Source organism: Protomyctophum parallelum (assembly GCF_964188405.1).
Source record: "Protomyctophum parallelum genome assembly, chromosome: 14".
In the NCBI taxonomy this organism is placed as follows: Eukaryota; Metazoa; Chordata; class Actinopteri; order Myctophiformes; family Myctophidae; genus Protomyctophum; species Protomyctophum parallelum.
The window spans coordinates 51,168,808-51,182,016 of NC_139709.1; the positions used below are offsets into that span (position 1 = coordinate 51,168,808).

General features: G+C 42.4%; 1 long non-coding RNA gene across 1 annotated transcript; it reads right to left on the bottom strand.

Moving 5' to 3' along the window:
- Positions 1 to 6,360: 6,360 nt before the first annotated feature.
- On the bottom strand, positions 6,361 to 6,949 carry LOC310870448. Its single transcript, XR_014570238.1, has 3 exons — positions 6,886 to 6,949; positions 6,581 to 6,649; positions 6,361 to 6,447 (listed from the first exon to the last, which is right to left on the bottom strand). It is a non-coding gene; the product is annotated as an uncharacterized lncRNA (long non-coding RNA).
- Between the last annotated feature and the right edge of the window lie 6,260 nt (positions 6,950 to 13,209).

Genomic DNA, 13,209 nt, shown 5'->3' on the forward strand with positions numbered 1-13,209 from the left:
TCCACAGTAACGGGACATCTTTGCGCTGCGTAAAATATGCCTTCTCCATCTCCAACTGTGTTCAGCTCCTCACCCGCCACATTATGTTTGCTTCATTTCCTTTATTTACTGCGGATTGCATTCACACCTGCACCGAATCGTAGTCAAGTGCGATTCGAAGCGAAGCAAAACCCACGTTTTTGGGCGGAGTAAAATGCGGTTATTTGCTGCGCATTAGGATTCGAATGAGCCTTCACACCTGCCAAACGAAGCGCACTTTCTGACAATGCGCAGCAGGATTCGTTTTAATCGCAGCAAAGCTCTCTGGTATGAATGCGACCTTACAGAGAGCATGATGGAATAGGCTACCAGCCACAGTTCAACAGTCATCACATTACACATGTTATGCACAGAACTGAGATGTGTCCTGTTTGTTCACATCTTGTGTGGACAAATCACATTGAAATGCTTTTTCAGGATTTCTCACTGACAGTATAGTGACCAACCATTACTCTAAGTGACATTCACATGAATAACTAGTCGTTTCCACTCACTTTCATGTTAAGACTATACTTTCAGGGATCATTTCTATAGTTTTCAACTTGAGAGATGAGTTTCTAAAGTGTTTGTTCTCGCTAACCACAATGAAGAGTTGTGATATTCCCTTCTGAGCGTGAAGCTGGCAGGGAAAAATGATTTATTTCATATGTTTGCTGCCGTTGATGACTGTCCTTAGCTTCCCAGTGGAGCCTTGAGGAAGGGAATGTTGTCAGAGTGGATCTCTAAAGACATGTCAAACATGAAAACCGTGCCGGATCAGTTCATCTATGTTTTAATGTAAAGTAATCTGGGCTGCTGTCATGAAACATCCTATAGCATACACATAAAGTGTATTATCATTATCCAATTAAATTCAAATGAGCTTCATTGGCATGAGAAAGCAACTGTTTGCAATGCCAAAGAAAGTGTGAAAATATAACTAAATACAGTTGACAATGGGGTAAGTTGGAGGGGGAACAGCGACCCATCATGATCGTAGAAGCTTACTGTAAAGTCAGGCCCTATGTCCCATGATGATGGTACTTAAAAGTAGACGGCCTAACAGATAATGAATTTATTGATTTCTGGTTGACATTGTACAAATGTAATTTACCCATTGTGCAACGTGAAAGGTTTTAACCCTGTTTTAAACATAGAATGGATGAGTTGTGTAATGTGGTTAAACATGATATATTAATCGTAGCCTTTGAGAGTAGTCATACGGTAATAATGCACAATGAATGGACTGATTGCTAGTAGTATGTTCAGAGCTACTTCCTCATTACAAATTATGGACAGACAGACAGACAGACAGACAGACAGACAGACAGACAGACAGACAGACAGACAATGAATTCAGGATACAAAGAAATCACAGCACAATAAATACACAATACATAGAGAGATCACACCATACATTGACAATACTACACAGCTCCTCTTACAGAGAGCATGATGGAATAGGCTACCAGCCACAGTTCAAGAGTCATCACATTACACATGTTATGCACAGAACTGAGATGTGGCCTGTTTGTTCACATCTTGTGTGGACAAATCACGTTGAAATGCTTTTTCAGGATTTCTCACTGACAGTATAGTGACCATTGCCAACCATTACACTAAGTGACATTCACATGAATCACTAGTCGTTTCCACTCACTTTCATGTTAAGACTATACTTTCAGGGTTCATTTCTATAGTTTTCAACTTGAGAGATGAGTTTCTAGTTTCAAGTGTTTGGTCTCGCTAACCACGATGAAGAGTTGTGATATTCCTTTCTGAGCGTGAAGCTGGCAGTGAAAAATGATTTATTTCATATGTTTGCTGCCATTGATGACTGTTCTTAGCTTCCCAGTGGAGCGTTGAGGAAGGGAATGTTGTCAGAGTGGATCTCTAAAGACATGTCAAACATGAAAGCCGTGCAGGATCAGTTCATCTATGTTTTAATGTAAAGTAATCTGGGCTGCTGTCATGAAACATGGGGTACCCTCACAAAAAACATGCAGTAATCCTGGTCACTAAACTGCCTCCCCCTAGCCAGCCGGGGCGCCTGATGGAGGGGAAAGGAACTGGTTGGAATAACGTGTTCCTTCCACGCGCTACGTCCAACCAGGGAAACTCCCCCCTGTCAGGTGTAAAGGAGCAACTTGGACACTCAGGCATGAAGGAAGCATGAGTTCAAGTCCGTTGCTCTCCCCTTGTCCCTCATATATATGGGGACTAGGTTGGTGGAGGGTGTGTAGAGCCCAGGATCACATTAGATGATTGACACAGGGGTTACAAAATCGTGGGATAAGAAATATATATATATTTAAAAAAAAAAAGTAATAGTACATCCACAGAGAGGAATGGAGAGACTTAAGGTATAGCAAATCAGCTCACTGGAGATCTGTTCGATAAATTCCCATCAATCTAAACAGCAGGTTATAGGCTTTGAGTATAATTATTTTAGAAACAAGGTTGATTTATTTTGTGTGTGTGTGAATGAAATAATCAACCCGTACAAATAAGACATTAGCCAAAATAATTATATATCCCACATCCCTTCCCAAACACCCTGGAAAATGCTCCATGTGTCTTAGATATAGAGTTCACAATGGGCCTGACAATTAAGGCCCTATAAGTGGGCTGGCCCCAACCATGTATGTTAGGCCCGAAAACCCGAAAAAGCCCCCCCCCCCTCCCCCCAAAAAAACACATTGTTTTGTCCAGTTCATGAAAATACAACAGTCTTGGATTTACAATTTAGGTATTTAGCACCCAGTGGCAGTTAAAAAGTTAACTGCAAGTTAACTGCCACTGGGTGGTGATAGAGGGTTTAGCTGCACCAACCAGAATTGGGCATATTACCATGTTTGCACATCCGGGTTCCTCGCGCACAGACCTCCATTGTAAGAAACGGCTTATGTTAACAATAGCTCACGATGTTTATCTTTCGCCAGAAACATTAATATGTTGTGAGCGATGTGATGTAAAATCACAAATCAAATCCGAACATCGGATGCATGATGATCAGCGCTCGTAGTTTCAGATAAAACAGGCAAAGAAGATTCTACTTTTAATGCGACCCTATCCACACTTTTCCTGGGCTGTGTGTGCTCCAGTTCCTGTTGATTTCATTGGATATCATTGGTCATCTGACCAGTTTCATTGGCTTTCATTGGATCAAATCGACAGGAACTGGAGCACACACAGCCCAGGAAAAGTGTGGATAGGAAATGCGCACGCACGTCTCCTGGTGCTGGGGGTGACAATGGCGTTGCCTAGCAACCGCGCCAGTGTTGATTTTCAGCGAGACAGTTTCGATAAAGTACTTTAATTGACAGAGAATTCTGTCAAAAGCAACAACAGTTGGATTTTAATATAATATAATATTCTGCCAAAGGCAGCCAATATGGCAAATCCAGAGCGATTTACAGTAAGCAAGAACAACACATGTTAATACATCAAATACATACTGTAGCAATCAAGAAATCAAGAAAGAAGAGAAGTCGTCAAAAATCATGAGCAAGCTAACAGTGAAATATCTATATAATGATTAATTAAACCATGAGTATGCACTATTAGATCTCACACTATTCTTTTTAAAGATATACAAGGTGTATACCTTGTATACAAGAAAGATATACACCCCCACCAAATAAATAAATAAATTGCAATATAATATCGTCGCTGTCCGATGAAAAACACTTATCTCCAAAAACATAGGTTTTCAGGAGCATGTAAAAACTGTTTTTCTCAGAAACGAACTGGTCAAATAAACCTAAAACACTGTTGTTAAACACATTTAGCACCACAAATAAAAATATAACTGTACAAAATCATCAGTCAACAGTTTAAGGATTTCAATGGACTTACAGGGTTTTCTTGTGAGATACGTGGAGTTACGCAAAACTTTTCTGTTTTTATGGCCAACTCAGATGGCACACGCACGTCAATGAGCTGATCCTTGTTTCCCTACGTCGTACTTCTGAGTTCCCTCTGATAAATGTCACATGAAAGCAATGACGAGGTAAAATGCAGTCGGTTGTCAGTTTACCTTGCGTCACCAGGCTGTCAATAGATCATCTCAGTCGTTGCCTTGATGACATCTTCTTGGGACCGATTATTTTACCAGTAGCAATCAAAACAAGCCCAAATTGATTAAATCAATTAATTACCAGCTGCATTATTATTATTATCTGTGGGTCTGCTGCTGACGTTATGCCACTTTTGTGACCCTAAATAATTCTGAGGCAACATGGCTGGAGACGAGGCAGCCAATCAGAACTGCTCGACTAGCCATTGACATGCAAGACAACTTTCAGCTGTCTTATCAGCTCATATTGGTTAAAAATCAAAAAACATCCAAAGCTATCCTTCTGAATTCCTAGCACCCATGAAAGTTAAAATGCACTATAGAAACCAACCTTTTTACCAAAACAATCTAGGATAAATAGTGTTTTAACTATTGTTTGGGATTGAATAACAGATTACAGTGGAAACAAGCTATATAGGCTTTAAATACCAATAGCATAACCTTTGACTGTACTGCCTGTATTATTGGAAATCTTGCAAATAATTCAATGCCTAATCTTGTTTACTATTTAAACCAGCTGATACTATACCCAAACTAAATTAGGATTAATGTTTCAATAATAATGTACAATCATCATCTATCATCACAAATTTGTGCAGACAGTGTCGTCCACATTAGGAATACATTTATGTGAGTGAACTCTATTACTCCAACAGTCAAAATTGCCCAGAATTGTTAAGCCTTAACATTTAGGCATATCATTTATTTAATAAATTATTAGACACAGGCAGTTGGTGTCAAGTCAACTGCAAATAAATAAGTCAATGCATGAATAAATAAATAAATACTGAATAGATAAATACTGAAACATTGCACTGCCCAAAATGTTGTACAGTACAAACAGTAACACCACACAGACACAAACATTTTAACCCCTTTTGGTGTTTTAAACATTGTTATAATTTAGCTATTTTTGAAGAATTGAGCACCCCTAATACAGAAACATGTCAGAAAACTGTCAAAATGTAGATGATTTTTTTAAATTTCGATGTCAGGCCTAGATGGGTTAATAACGCAACGGGAGGAACATGAGAACCCAGTGGAATGGTGGTGGTCATCACTCCTCCGACTGCTCATGGCGGAGGGCATCGTAGAAGCTGTGGAAATCTTTGGGCAACACCAGCTTCATTTCTTGCAGGTGTTTGAACTTTAGTGCCTTGATGATGCGCCTGGAACTGTACAGCGGGGCCACTGTGGTGACGTTGCTCTTCTTCCTCAGTGATGGGGACTCGTAGGGCTTCCAGGCATCCGAGTGGTTGATCTTGTACTCCATACTGCCATCCATGTTGTACCTAGGATGAACAGACACACCCATTTTTCTTTCCTCCTTTAACACAGACTCTCGATTCTTCCTCCCAAGATATGACTTGCCACTCATTCTCCTCCTCTTCTGGATGTTGCTCTTCCAGTTGTCTGGATTTCTCCTCTTCCTCCCCAGACCAGCATCACCACATGAGGAGTCCTCTTCCATCTCAGCTCCTAAATATGGTTACAAAAAAATTCAGACTGTTAAGTGTGTGAGTCTCTCTCCCTCTCTCTGTATGTGTGTGGAGCCCCTCGTGTGCATTTATGGATGTGTAGTTGAACGAAGCATTAAATAGCCAACATGCACAATACCACATTACACACATGTGCATCAATGTGTCCATATTAATAATGATAATACCTTCATTTCCAGATTCAGATTCACCTGGAGAATCACCATTATGGTCAAGTTCAGGTGTCCAGGTTCGATCAAGTGTATCTGGGAAAGAAAGAGGAACAAAAACTGAATGCAATGTTGACATAATTCAGTGTTGCCAGCATTTTGCATTTCTTGCTCTGGCTAACTTAAGCCTAGTGTTCCACAAACCTTCTTCTCCCCCACTTGAGAAGTCGTCCTCAACTCCGTCTTCATCCTCCACATTCGAGTGATGCTCAACTTCTTCTCCTGAACAGAAAATATATATTCAAGTGTGAGTGAGGGTCTCTCTCTCTCCCTCTTGTCGTGTATGTTTGTCTGTGAGAGACAAAATTCCAACTAGCTAACATGCAGCATTCACATCACCTCTGTCATTTTACATAAAGGCTAATACCTTCATAGCCTGATTCAGCAGCAACAGGAGAAACACCACTTTGGTCATCTTTAGATGTCCAGGTTTGATCCAGTGGATCTGGGAAAGAAAGACAGACAAACTGAATGCAATGTTCACACACCTGTTATTCAGTGTCACTAGACTGTGCACCCTTTGCTCTGGCTGATTTAAGGCTAGTGTTCCACAAACCTTCGTCCCCACTTGAGTGGTGGTCATCCTCAACTCCACTGCTCTCCAAGACTCTACTCAGTCTACTGTGCTGCTCAACTCCTTCTCCTGCAGAAAAAAAATCAAATGTTCCCTCTCTCTCATCATGCATTGCTTTGCGTTCACAATATTGCAAAGCATCACATGATGTATTGTGCATCATGTGTGTGTACAGAATAAGGCTCTAAATAAATAATAATACCTCTGGATTCATCAGCACCAGGAGAATTATCCAGCTCTAATTGAAGTGTCCATGATGAATCAAGCACATCTGATAAAACAAAAAATAAAGAGGAACACCATGTACAATGAATGCAATTGCTCTTAATCCTCATTTTACCACAAACCTTACTTGGTGAGTCTTTGCACCGGTCAGCTAGGAAACACTGACCCCCCCCAGCCATGACTAGCCCTGTGTGTGTGTGTGTGTGTGTGTGTGTGTGTGTGTGTGTGTGTGTGTGTGTGTGTGTGTGTGTGTGTGTGTGTGTGTGTGTGTGTGTGTCAAACCTTCTATCTCCCCGTCCCCAATTGATGAGTCTTCCACAGCTGCTTCTGAAGAAAAACAAGAAAACAAATGTGGTTAGCCCCCCCGTGTGTGTGTGTGTGTGTGTGTGTGTGTGTGTGTGTGTGTGTGTGTGTGAGTGAGAGAGAGAAAGGCTAATAATACCTTCATAGCCTGATTCAGCAGCACCAGGAGAAACACCACTTTGGTCATCTTTAGATGTCCAGGTTTGATCCAGTGGATCTGGGAAAGAAAGACAGACAAACTGAATGCAATGTTCACACACCTGTTATTCAGTGTCACTAGATTGTGCACCCTTTGCTCTGGCTGACTTAAGGCTAGTGTTCCACAAACCTTCGTCCCCACTTGAGTGGTGGTCATCCTCGACTCCACTGCTCTCCAAGACTCTACTCAGTCTACTGTGCTGCTCAACTCCTTCTCCTGCAGAAAAAAAAATCAAATGTTCCCTCTCTCTCATCATGCATTGCTTTGCGTTCACAATATTGCAAAGCATCACATGATGTATTGTGCATCATGTGTGTGTACAGAATAAGGCTCTAAATAAATAATAATAATACCTCTGGATTCATCAGCACCAGGAGAATTATCCAGCTCTAATTGAAGTGTCCATGATGAATCAAGCACATCTGATAAAACAAAAAATAAAGAGGAACACAATGTACAATGAATGCAATTGCTCTTAATCCTCATTTTACCACAAACCTTACTTGGTGAGTCTTTGCACCGGTCAGCTAGGAAACACTGACCCCCCCCCAGCCATGACTAGCCCTGTGTGTGTGTGTGTGTGTGTGTGTGTCAAACCTTCTATCTCCCCTTCCCCAATTGATGAGTCTTCCACAGCTGCTTCTGAAGAAAAACAAGAAAACAAATGTGGTTAGCCCCCCCCCGTGTGTGTGTGTGTGTGTGTGTGTGTGTGTGTGTGTGTGTGTGTGTGTGAGAGAGTGTGAGTGAGTGTGTCAAACCTTCCATCTCCCCAATTGATGAGTCCTCCATAGTCGCTTCTGAAGAAAATAAATGTGGTTGATCTCACATGAATGATATAAGTTGACATTATTGTGATGATATACAGCAGATATGTCCATTTATGTTTAAAAAAATGCCATGTTATCATGATTATTAGTGAAGACCTATGAAGATAGGTTGAAAAGTGGTCCTTTAAGGTAAATAACACATTTGGTTCTAATTTTTCCCAGCCGACACACACACACACACACACACACACACACACACACACACACACACACACACACACACACACACACACAAGTTGTTTTGTAATTCCACAAACCTTCCTCGCTGCTTTCACTGCTCTCTGCAGCCTCTGCTTTATCATGTCTGCCCCTGACACACTTGACGTTAACTATGGCACACAGCTCCTCCATTGAATACATCATCGATGTGAAATATAATACTGAAAAGTAGATTACAGCGTTGAAGAATTCAGTGTCCATTAGCTCCGGAGCTAAAATAGAGGGGTTGAGGTCCCAAACGTGGCTATGTTTAACAAAAATAACAATTCACATGAAGTCTAGGACAATCGTGAACATGGTCGTTAGCATAACCTAACATACAGTTGTCAAAAAACACTTTTGGTGGTACTTTACCTTGTAAAAATGTCAAATTCCGTGTCCGCAAAAGTAAGCTATCCTGTCTCTGTGAAAAGTTTCGCCCCTTTTTTTCCCGCGGTTCAATACGTGCGGTGTGATGGACAGGTCCCACGTCCAATGGGAATGATTGTTTCAGCGTATCTCCACACCCCTTTGCATACGCGGTGTGATGGACAGGTCCCACATCCAATGGGGAGTTTTGTTTCAGCGTATCTCCACTCCCCTTACATACGCGCTGTGATGGACAGGTTGAACGTCCAATGGTGATGCGTGTTAAATAGATTGTTAAATAAAACACCTTTTCATTGGCCATTAACACATCAACCGAGACCAGTAGAGAGAGCACAACGCAGAGAGCACAACTATAGCAAAAAGTGAAAATCATAAAAAATGGACATACGTGTTTTTCATCAGACAGCGACGATATTTAAATGGGTGAATGATTAAGCCCCTTACGCCTATAGCCTACAATTGGAAAAAAAGGTGTTCAGTCCATTTATGCCTAAATGGCATATTGTTTTTAATTACGCAATTTTAATTGCTCGTAAAGTTGGAAATCTCCTACCAATTTCACATGACACAAAGACACATCATTGATGTATTCCTTTTCTTTTTACATGTAGCCCATATACATATACAGTTTTATATTAACATTTTAGGAGTGAATACATAATGTTTAGATGCCTGTGACAGCCTGTCAGCTGGTCAAACAACGCTGCTCCGCTTTTCTACGACAGAGAAACGGGTGAGGACACAGCCTACACGACAGCCCCCGACCTGGCGTGGTTTTTGTCCAGGCGCACGTTCAAGTTCAAGGTCATGCGGATAATTGATAAATGCTGATAAATGAGGGCCATTGTTTCTGATGATGATTATTATTTTAATTATTTTTAAGCATGACATGACACCTTGAAGTGTTTTAGTATAGTAGAGTTCACCCTACACCACTACACTGTCCGTGTGTAACACTAACATCCATACATATATTAGTTAACCTTTTGTATACAATATTAGCCCATTCTGCGCGGGAACCCCTTTTGGTGTTAGCATTATGTTATGCTTTAGCTATTTAAAAATAGCAGATCTACAAGCTCATAGCGCGCCACCGAGTGGCGCGCTACGAGCTTGTAGGTCTGCTATTTTTTTTTAAATAGAAGAACGACTGACATTTTTAGAATCTGATCTCAGGTCAGAATGGGTTAATCAGACCAGTGTGTGTCCACTGGAAACCTCGTATGAATCTGATCTCAGGTCAGAATGGGTTAACCTTTTGTATACAATATTAGTTATAATGTTATACCTCCAAGCTGCTCCTGTGCTGTGTTGTTCTGTGTCCCAGGGTCTGGAGTCTCATAGATGGGGTCCTGGTCGTCTGGAGTCACATAGATGGGGTCCTGGTCGTCTGGAGTCACATAGATGGGGTCCTGGTCGTCTGGAGTCACATAGATGGGGTCCTGGTCGTCTGGAGTCACATAGATGGGGTCCGGGGGGTCTGGAGTCACATAGATGGGGTCCTGGTCGTCTGGAGTCTCATAGATGGGGTCCTGGTCGTCTGGAGTCACATAGATGGGGTCCTGGTCATCTGGAATCACATAGATGGGGTCCGGGGGGTCTGGAGTCACATAGATGGGGTCCTGGTCGTCTGGAGTCTCATAGATGGGGTCCGGGTCGTCTGGAATCACATAGATGGGGTCCGGGTCGTCTGGAGTCACATAGATGGGGTCCTGATCGTCTGGAATCACATAGATGGGGTCCGGGGGGTCTGGAGTCACATAGATGGGGTCCTGGTCGTCTGGAGTCACATAGATGGGGTCCTGGTCGTCTGGAGTCACATAGATGGGGTCCTGGTCGTCTGGAGTCACATAGATGGGGTCCTGGTCGTCTGGAGTCACATAGATGGGGTCCGGGGGGTCTGGAGTCACATAGATGGGGTCCTGGTCGTCTGGAGTCTCATAGATGGGGTCCTGGTCGTCTGGAGTCACATAGATGGGGTCCTGGTCATCTGGAATCACATAGATGGGGTCCGGGGGGTCTGGAGTCACATAGATGGGGTCCTGGTCGTCTGGAGTCTCATAGATGGGGTCCGGGTCGTCTGGAATCACATAGATGGGGTCCGGGTCGTCTGGAGTCACATAGATGGGGTCCTGATCGTCTGGAATCACATAGATGGGGTCCGGGGGGTCTGGAGTCACATAGATGGGGTCCTGGTCGTCTGGAGTCACATAGATGGGGTCCTGGTCGTCTGGAGTCTCATAGATGGGGTCCGGGTCGTCTGGAATCACATAGATGGGGTCCGGGGGGTCTGGAGTCACATAGATGGGGTCCTGGTCGTCTGGAATCAGATAGATGTCGCCTGTCTCCTCTTCTCTCTCTCCTCTCTCCTGCATCTCCATCTCTCCTCGGCCAGATCGGACCTTCTTGGTCGGATATGGCCCGGTGTTGACATACACGTCCTCAGTCATTGTAGTTCATTGTCAAACTGATCTGTTCTGAAACTTGTTGTTATAGACTTATAGTCACAAAAGAGGAAAATGACATTGAACGCTTTGAAAGAATAGTGAAGTATACCGGTAATTTAATCCAGCAAACTTCCCATTTGATAAATGCCCACCGGTGTGACTTAAACAAAATGCCAGAGGAAACGTAATTCAATGATGGTGGTGAATTTACATTTACTAGCAATAAGACAGACTGTTAAACATGACTAATGACTTCTTCATTGTCTCCACCAGGCCGAAGGCACGGGGAGAGAGTATTTTTGTCTCCACCAGGCCGAAGGCACGGGGAGAGAGTATTTTTTGCACTCCGTCCGTCCGTCCGTCCGTCTGTGTACAGCAGTGGCGTGCACAGATAGACAATAGGCTAGGGCAGGGGTCGGCAACCTTTTTGACATAAAGTGCTATGTTCTTGATAATCAGTGTGCCGTATCAACATTAAGTTTAATTATGTCACCACATTTAATGTAATATTTCCATCTGATTTTGATTGTCCATAGGCTGTACATAACCTTTTCATGTGGCCTATTTTCTTTCACACAGACTCAGAGCCCAGAGTTTGAGTGAATGTAGAATTATGTGCAGGGTGTAATTTATATATAGATGTGAGGGGACTTCATTTCTCAGACTAAACCTTTTTTTTTAATACTTCTTAATATTAAAATAAAAGATCTCACTCACACACTTATGCCAGTGCGCCAGTGACCACCCTCCCCTGTGCCAATGTTGCCTAAGGTTGCCTACCCCTGGGCTAGGGAGTGCCCTAAGGTTGCCTACCCCTGGGCTAGGGAGTGCCCTTTGCCTACCCCTGGGCTAGGGAGTGCCCTAAGGTTGCCTACCCCTGGGCTAGGGAGTGCCCTTTTGGCAATGTGCCCTTTTGAAAAAGAAAAACAAAAGTACAGTATGTGTACCATGGTGACATTGATCAATTCTTGATAAAAAGCTTCTAATGTATTATTTAGGCCCCAAAATCTATAAATGTCACACTATTAACCCATTCTGACCGGGCACCCATTTTGGTGTCGGCATCATGTTATGCTTTAGCTATTTAAAAATAGAATCTGATCTCAGGTCAGAATGGGTTAATCAGGCCCAGGCCGTAGCGTAACGGTCTGGGCACCGGACTGGTAATCCAGTCGCAGTGTGCCGCGGGTTCGACTCCCGGACCCGACACGGCCTTTACTGCATGTCATCCCCCCATCTCTCTCCCGCTTCCTGTCAGCCTACTGTCTGTCCCTTCAAAAAAAAAATCAATAAAAGGCGTAAGCCGCAAAAAAAAATATATAAAATAAAAAAGAAAAAGAAAAAGAATGGGTTAATCAGACCCAGTGTGTGTCCGGCGGAAACCTCGTATGAATCTGATCTCAGGTCAGAATGGGTTAAGGCAGCCTGCCGGCAACCGGCCTGCCCCTCAAAATGTCTGTGCAATTTACGTGAAATCTTTCACAGACTTTATACTTTAGCTATTGTGCGAAGATTTGGTGCAAATCTTTGAATATTCTTTCAACTCAAATCTTTGCTTTCTTTACTAGTGTAATTGACAACAGGTATTAATTGTCTTGGTGTGTTAGGGTTGTATTTTATAATAACATTTAAAATAGTGACGACAGCTGAACAGCAACATCTGCCCCATGCAGTAGCACCTTCCTCCACTGTGTAATTCTGTACGGCTGCCTTTTCAGAACTTCTCATTTGAAGTAATTTACATATAATTATATTTTAAACAGCAACTGGTGTTGTCTAGATATGTAAATATCTGAAGTTGTTCCTCATCTGTTGACCTACATTTAAAGAAGTCCAAACTCAGGGATGTTTATTATTCAACTGCACATCCTGTACATTAATTTAGTTACTAAAGTGTACTCTTTATCATGAGGTAGAGCAGTTTATATCAACCCCCTGGTGTCACAAACACAACATTGATGTGATCAATTCTACATGTATGTAATGTAACAGTAATTTACAGTGTCAGTGATTAGAGTTCATGTACATGTTGTATTTATATTATAACATTCAGTGTTTTAATTAACAACCTGATTTGGACCAAACCCAGTTTCATCACAAACACTTTATTGATCTATCTGTCTGTGGTGTTACATTATTAAACAGAAGAAGGAACTTCATGAGGTCAGTCCGTTGCTCTCCCCAGGTTGGCAGAGGGAGTCAGTGTAGCGTCCAGTCCGTTGCTCTCCCCAGGTTGGCAGAG